The sequence below is a fragment of the Monopterus albus genome, unplaced genomic scaffold (genome assembly GCF_001952655.1).
Source record: "Monopterus albus unplaced genomic scaffold, M_albus_1.0 scaffold8.1, whole genome shotgun sequence".
Lineage (NCBI taxonomy): Eukaryota > Metazoa > Chordata > Actinopteri > Synbranchiformes > Synbranchidae > Monopterus > Monopterus albus.
In genome coordinates, this window is record NW_018127888.1 from 2,074,723 (window position 1) to 2,083,632 (window position 8,910).

The following is an 8,910-nucleotide window of genomic DNA, read 5'->3' on the forward strand; positions in this document are numbered from 1 at the left end:
AAAGATCATGGCTTGGTTTTAGAATGACTTTGTTATGGTTAGAGGACATTTGTCTTCATGGTTACAACGATTTGGTTTGGTTTGATTTGTGCTTAAGGTTGTGAAATGGTCATGGAGTTAATTTACAGGGTTTTGTCAACCCGTCCTTCCACCGTGACCTTCTCCCTGTGTTGACTTTGTAGCCCTTTTTACAGCATCAGATGATTTTCCGCCTTTGCTTCTATCATAATTACTACAGCCACTAGAGGCCTTCTATCAATAACACATAGTTATGGCTCATAAAAAGCTACTTGTACAGATAGGGTCATTTTCTAAAATGTCTTTGACTGTGTGAAAATCAGATGCTTTTATATCACAGATTATGATATAAGATAAAACATGAGACTCATGTTTCATTCATGAGGTTGTTATAGAAGTCAGGAGTGGGCCAGCTACTCTGGAGGTGAGCTGGACTGTACTATAACAGGGAGAGGTTATGAATACTGTACTGTATTGCTCAGAATTGCAGGTGAAGTGTTATGAAGAAAACATATCAGTAATAATCAGTATCTATAAAAGCAAAGAATATGAAGTTGTAATTTAATGTTGTTTCCTGCAGTATGTAAAACATGTGCAAGATCTTTTGTCTTTGACTTCATGTCTAGTGTATGCATATATGTTCTGTGAATCTCATGCCTTGATTAGGAATTTGAATCCTGCTCAGAAAAAAAGAGACTCTGCTGATGCCCAAATATAAAAGCATAGAATGTAGCTACAAAAACGTCAGGCTATAAGGAGGTTTGACATAATGCACTGAATCTCCAGTGTAGAGAAACACCACCCAGCTCTATGGGTTGAGGCTGCATATAATTATGGTAGTTGAATGGCAGCCATATTAACAAGTGTCCTTGGTCCTCCAGAAACCTTAGCTGATGTAAATATCCACAACTTAGGACCCCTCTAGTTTGTCTACACTCAACATGTGCTTAGATGTTAATTGTTTTTTTGTGTGTAACTGAAGCCTCAACAAAATGTACAAAAAAAAAATTTAATTGTAAAACAAAATACACAAAAGCCTGATGCGCCCCCACAATGATGCATTGCTCCTGACTCAAATTATATGTTTTGAGGTCAATGTGTGAAACTGTGGCTTCAAGCAGTGTAATTCATGCTGAGCAGATTTAGTGTTACCACTGGCATGTGGGGTTGAAGGTGACATTGTGATTTCATAGATTATCATGCTGGTAAAAGATGCATCAAACAATGAAAGGGCTAAATGTCACTTATAGATCTGAACTATAGTTGGTTATTCAGCTGTTTTCTCTGGACTTTTAAACTTGGCCCTCTATAACTGTTTCTAACCTTCCTTTTCTGTCTCTCCCTGGCCCAGGCTACACTGTCTCAGCTAACATTTATTGCCAGTTATAGACCCTATGAATAAGTGATCCCAATTCTATTTAAGATCGTGACGAGGACAAATGGCATGAGGCTACAGTAGCCAATATTTCTCCCTCCACTGCCTTAATAGGAGTCCTCTTTACCCACACTACTGCAGTCATTTTTTCCGCCCTTTCATATTCTCTCTTGTCTTCGCCTCCGTTTCCTTTTCTCCTAGTGCTGTGTACCCTCTACAAAGTCCCTAACACTATTTTAGGAACTGAAATTATTCCAGGTGGTACGAAGCGTATTATAAAGGCGTAGCTGCAGCACCATGACAAATGATGCTAATGCCAGCCTATAGTGGAAAGCCAGGGTAAGGATTTATCTCTGTGGTTTTGTAGTGGACTGGCCCTTTAGTGCTATAACCAGGCACATCATATAGAAATGACGACACAGGACCATAGTGTATCTATTAGGGATATGAGGCGAACACCATGATCAGTGCTGATCACACTGGGCCTTTGTGTCTGTGGAGGTAGTCCGATATATTAACTGTGTGTCTGGAAGGGTAAGGTACCGTAGATCATCCGGATGAGTGTGTCACTGTGCTCTGACCAGAGAATGGGTTGGATCCAGATTCAGAAGTGATGGCAGATCATTAGAGTGTATACATGCTACAGGGAAGACAGTGGATACGGCTCCAATGGACTATAAAGGACACTCACCCTTATAGATAAGTGTGATTCATTCTAGCAACAACCATAATAAGCAATTCTCCCCATGCTGGAGCATTCATCTTGTTCTTTCTTCTGGCAGGCGATAAACTGGATGAATTCAGGAAAACACTAGTATTGTGGAACTCACTCACTGTTGAGAATTCCTTCTGAAGTTTTTACTGTCTGTTTCTCTACACTATATGGCTCTATAAGCTGCATCGTCATTTGTCAGCAGTGAGATGCGAGACAAGAGGGAAAATGTGAAAAGATGGCAGCTGACAGATCTCAGGAGCCTGGGTCTTTTTTGTAAAGCAAACCTGAGCGCTATCACTCACTGACAACTCAAAATCTGCACTCACAATATAGTGTAATAAAGTGAGATGGCTACACTAATGAGTTACATACAGAGACCTGCTCTTTTTGTTAGTCTCTTGTCAATCTGTCCCCTCTCTCCTCTCGTCTGTGTCTTTATCATGTGTACCATCCATTATTTTTCCTTAACTCACTCTCCCGCTCCGGCTCTCAAACAGCTTTCAAACCTCTCCGTCAAAGAGTTCTGTACATTAAGATGTAAAATGAGAGGCCTATGAAAGCAGCTTGCGTTGGGCAGTCAGATTAAAGGCCAGAGACATGAATAAAGAGCAGGCTGTCTCCAAGGTTGATTTGATATATGGAAATCTATCTACAGTAAGCCTGTGCGCTTTGCTTTGTGTTGCTTTGCTGCTAACAAAGACGGGAGGATAATGCAGGATAATGGCCCAGACAGCTTAGCTGCAACCACAGCACTCAGCAGAGAAAAACAAAAACAACACAAAACAAACTAAACAAAAAACCTCATTATTCATGAATAATATTAACATTGCATATATTTATAGCACCTTACAGTTTTACATCTCTGAATAAAATAAAGAGAATAGTTTTTGGAGCTGAAAAATTTTAACTCAGGCTGATCAGGGTGAAGGAAATCACCTTATATAAATTTTTAAATTTGAAAATTTTTAATTTCATTGACATTTTAAGACATTTTAAGTGTGAACATTTGTTGGAAATTCCACCACCATAAAATATAAGGACACATAGCCACTGAAATATAAACTTTAATTTATTTAGAGTTAGGCTATTGACCGACCACCATGTGAAAAACAGAGGGGGTGGGCGACATTAATATCTTTATCAATAGAATTTAACCTGGGTTGCTCACATAGACTACTGAGGGGAACTGCTCTAGCAGGGTGACATGAGAAGTGCCACGGATTGTTGCGTAAGGAATGAAAATGAAGCACCAGAAAAATGAGCAACTAGCCAAGGTGTGAATTAGATGTGAATGTCAGATCCTTGACTTGGAAAATGACTGAAAACGTCAAAAACCATTCACAACATGCACACAATTGCAAACACATGCTTATATGCCGAGTTTCTACTTTCTTTTCAAAATCTGTGGAACATCTGCGGAGGTCTCATCAGAATTCTGCAGGCACAGATTCCACTTGGGCCAAATTAGCACAAGTTCTGAGCCATGACACATTAAGAAGTCACATCATCTTTGCTGTGCTACATATTTGAGTGAGATTTCATGTTACTGAAAGCTCTTTGGATTATTATATGTTTCATTGAAGTTTTTACTGTATGTAACCTTTGAATTCTTCCAGAAGACAAACATTTTCTGTTAGAGTGAAGAGATTTGAGTGGCTCTTCATTCAGCCATGCTTTTATTTTGAAAAATAAAGGTGTCCTGTATAATATAGTCAAGAACTAGTCAGCTTTGTGCAACAGAAGAATTTAGACATTTAGCTGATATCTGACTATTTCTTACAGTCTAGTGTGAAACCGGCCTCTTACTGGACAATTCTACACCTCACCACTTATGCCCAATGGTAGTGTTCAATGCCAATGCAGGCAGTAGTGTGGAAGTGCAATACTAAATTCTTGCCATAGTCCTTTAAGTGAAATAGACCAATAAAAGATAGAGGCTAGGTTTCACGAACATTGGTGTAATCCCTTAAAGATGAATGGATACATACATGGTGTAGATTTATTCTGTTTACACTTCTTTGTCTACACAAAGTGATGAAAGAACCAAAGGTTTTGGGCTATGGCCAGCAAGCACATTTTCCATTCAGAAAAATTCAAATGAACAGTTCACAGATGTTATGTTACACAGTTTTATTGCAGAAATCTTTTAAAACCACTGCCATTCGAGGCCACATATTTTTATGGATTTCACAGCACCTTCACCACTACCCTGTAAAAGAGAAGCGAGACACAGCCATGAGGGTGATTAATCCGCAGATACTGCAGATACTGCTGGACTCTTGGAAATGGAAATGCTTTAAGGCTGTTCTTTTTAGCTCATTACAGACAAAACTGGCTTTTAAAAAAAGAGTGCACTTCTGTGCACTTGTGTTCTTCGGATGCACATCTTTATATTTCTTGTATTCTACTGTGATCTATCATAAAACATACACATTTAGATTCCGTCACCTCCCAACAATAGATCCGACTACACTTGTGTCAGAGCTATTATCACATTCACTGCATGGCACGCCATTATGAAACATGTTGGTGACTGTTAATGAAGGAAGGAAATAGAATGGAGGTGTTAACATGGTAAAATAAGTGGTTGAATATTGCAAGTTGTGTTTAAAATAAAGAAGGGAATAGAGTAAATATAATGGTCTGAAGTTTCTGTGATTGCAAAAACTGAGAAAGTTATTGACAGAAAAGGGCTATAATAGCTCCTTAGGCTTTATTATATAATTTTAAAAATTAATTATCAATAAATATACATTATTCTATACCGCTTATCCTAACAAGGCTATAAATGATATATTGTCACTTTATCTTTCAACTCTGGAACACAAAGTGCACAACTTGTTTTAACATGATCTGGGTCTTTAGACGTATAAGTAAATATGTTAGAATAGAATAGAAGGCCCTTTATTGTCATTGTACCAGTACAATGAAATTATAAAATCTACAACTGTACACAGTGCAAGCTGTAATCCATTATGGACAGACCCTGTCATACCCTCAGTCTCCAGCAGTTGTCCTCACCTCTTCCAAACATGTGGTCACCTGATCTCCACCTGCCTACACACCTGTACCTCATTCCCCAAACCTCTGTCCTCTCTCCGGGTTCTGTTTTCTTTTATGTACAGCCTTCTTCATGTTTACCTGTTTGTTTGAAACTATCTCCAGTTCTCTGTATTCTTTTTGAATCTACTGGGCATCCTGTTTGTTTTTGTTTACACGGTACAGACAGCAGCCACCTGATTTATGCTTGATAATGAAGAAAAGCTGATGCTTATGAGCCAGGCTTGAAATTATGAGGAGCACACATTTTTAAAAAGGATTTCTACACGGACGTCTATCCATGGACATCCTGAGGAAGATCACCAAACCACCAGAAAAAGTAAGTTCAGCTGATTCTAGCTGTATATGATGTTTGTCTGTCTGAACTTTGGCTCTGGGGTTATGTAGTTGGCTTATTCAAAAGACTGTGTGTGTGTAAGTTATGTAAAAATGGAGGCGTATATTCCTGCATGGCTGGTAATATCCTGCCTTTTTTCTGTGTTGCTGTTACTAGTGCACATGAAGTAAAACATGATGCATTTATTTCTAAAAGTTAAATTTTCTCTCATACTGTAGTGTGTCTACAGTATAAAGTTGTTTCCACCGAGCTTTTATCCAATGTAACCAATTTATAGTCTTTAGTTTTTCAGTCCCACTACCAAGCTAAACAGTTTCACCAACTTGAACAAAAATTTTAAAACTTGCTCAGCTAGCCATTAGTTGCCTCTGGAGTGGGCTGCGTTAAATGTTAAGAGATGTAATAGTGGAGACAACCCTGCCAATTTTACAAAAACAGATGGTTTCTGCATACCAAACTGTAAAAATCTCACTACACTCACGAGAGGCTTGTTTATTGGATACATCTGGTTATGTTTCATCCTGCCAAGTAAGAGATTTTGGTTGTGGGAAGTTATGATGTTTAGTCAATTTGGAGATTATATTAAAGTCATTGTTGTGGTTATTTGGAACTTCTAGGCTTAAATGATAATGTTCATGACTGCACAGATAAACCAAGCAGTAAGCAGTCAAGATTTTGTGGGGGAAAATTGTCACTTCAAATTATCTAGGCATGAAGGGAAATTCTCTTTATTAGATGCAAAGACATGCTCTTTGCACTAGTTTTATCTGTCTCCTTGGGTCCCTCTGATGTGGTTTATTTATAGAGTCATCTGCATGTAGACGTACATGTTTCCATCTTCTGCAACACAGCTTTCTATCCTCTTATTGCTTCACTGTGCCAAGCATGCTGGATTCTAACCTATCAGAATATTTTGGGTTCAGTTGTGACAATTCTCTCCTCCGGCATCCATGTGGGCTGGTTTATGTTTGAGTGTGTGTTTGTGGCAATGTGATAAAAGACAGATGTCAGACCTAGACAGAGATAGCATGGAGGGGAGAGGAGCGGGACAGCCTCAGCCAAGTCAATTGGAGTGGGTGGAGAAAGAGAGAGTCGGAGTGGCACATGTATAATTGACAACCTATGCTTCCTCTCCATAGAGTTTATGACATTTTCTCTCTGTAATCTACTTTTCCTGGCCAGCGCAGGAAGATGGTAGTGGGTCGGGCTGTGAGTCAGAGGCTTGGATGGAAATGGCAGAGCAGAACATATGCTTGGCATGGATAAATGTGAACGGGTGAAAATGCTAAGGCAGCCTTGACATTTTTTTTCTTCAGTGTTGCACTTTTACCAAGAAGCAGGACTGTCACTGATAAAAGCAGTAAGCATGGGAGCCCTTGGGGTGAGGAGAAACTGCTAATGCCAGTGAGGGTATTTTGTTTCACTGTTGTAGTTGGGCTTTAAATAGGCGCTGGTGTGAATGATAGGAAGGAATAGTAAAGTGAATAACGAAGGAAAACGTGCACAAGGTTTGGTACTGCTGATTCAGTTCTCTCTCTGTGTGTGTGTGTGTGTGTACACATATACACACGTATATATTTTTATTTATTTTTTCACTGCCTGTATCTCTGCTTTTGCCAGGCAGCGATGCAATAAGGTCTGCTGTAGGTCACAGTCTCCTTGCCTTAGGGTGTTTTCATATGACAGTCATTGTTTGCAGTCTGCTGCCCATCAGCCTGTATCCACCAGTTTAAATCAGCTTATAGCACCTTGTCCTGTAAAACACAACAGCAACCATATCTATCCTTCTGATACTGATATTTGTGCAAACAGGAAAAAAAAACAAATACATGTGCACCAGTACAAACAGGTGAACTAAATGACTACAAAAACAATGAAACGCACACAAGCTACCTGTCTTCCTTTCAGCACCCCTTATCTGAATGCGTGGGACACGAAAGAACCAAAAGTATCAAGTAAATTAACTAGACTTGCTCTTTTCCCCTCACTTCTAACTTGTTGTCTTTTCCTCTCTACCACTCCATCTCTCTCACCTAGTTGATTCACTTTCTCTCACCTTGTTTGCTTTGTTATTCCATGCATTGCAATATCTCTTCCCTGTCTTATTTCCCCATTCTACTTAGCACCTACCTCTCTTCTTGCATTTATTCACCATCTTGCTTCTGTCACACCACTATCTGATCACCCCATTTTCCCTTCTGTTCTTTCTCCTTTTCCTTTCTCGAATCTAACTCATCATGCTTCTAACCATCCAGGTAAGCATGCGATGTTTTTGCACCATGCTGTTTCACATCCTGCCGTACAGTGTGTGTTGAACTCCCGTGTATCACTTGCAGCATTTTATTTCCTGCTACACTGCTTATCTCTCCTCTCTGGGAGTTGTATGAGGCACATCGAGCAGGTGGAGATAAGTCAGGATTGTGTATTGCCTATTCGTATTTAAATGCAGACATTTACATTTTTCTAGGTTAACAATTTAGTTATGTCTCATTGGCATATGTGATACGATGTGTAATTAAGGCTTCCCATTGTAGCTCAACCTACATGAACGATAATTACAAACATGAGTGATGAGTTCCCTCCTCATTCTTGTCTCTCCTCTTTCTAGTTTCGTAGCTTGTCTGCATGGCTTTATATTTATAAAAAGTCTTGGTGTTATAGGTATGAGCTACATATGATTTTTAGCAAAACACTTTCCTTGAGGGCATGGATGTACTGTGCAAACACACATATGAGACACCGACTGACGGCAAATTTACTGAGGCAATATTTCTCAGTGCCATAAACTTGAAAGAAATGAAATTCCTGATGAAAGCAAGCATGTTAATCGAATATGTTCAATTTTCAAAGTAAAGTAAAAGGATTTGCCCCCTGGCAGACTGGAGAAGGTTATTTGATTTTTGAATATGAGGTGATTTTTCTTCCTCATGTTCTCACAACATGTCATCCTGTGAATGTCTGTGATTGGCTCAGTTTAACTGTGGGAAGTAATTTATGCAACTGTAAATCATTTAATTTTGTTAATAGAGAGTGCTACAACACCTCAAGACTTTTGGTGTGGGGGGAAAATAAAGGGCAGATACTAAATGGGCAGCGCTTCTTTAGTCCCTTTTCTGTGAAATTGGTATAAATTGCCTTACAGTGTCTTGTATTCACCCACTCAAAACTAGTGTTGGTGAAGGTGCCATGCAAGGTGGTTGGTAAATGGTCTTATACTTGTATAGCGTCTTTCTATGCTTTACAGCACACTCAAAGCGCTTTCACACATTATTCAGCCATTCACTCATTGGCACTCCCAAGCACTCATGCATTCACACACTGGTGACATCACTGGGAGCAACTGGGGGTTTAGTGTCTTGCTCAAGGACACCTCACATGTTGACTGGACAAGCCGGGAATCGAACC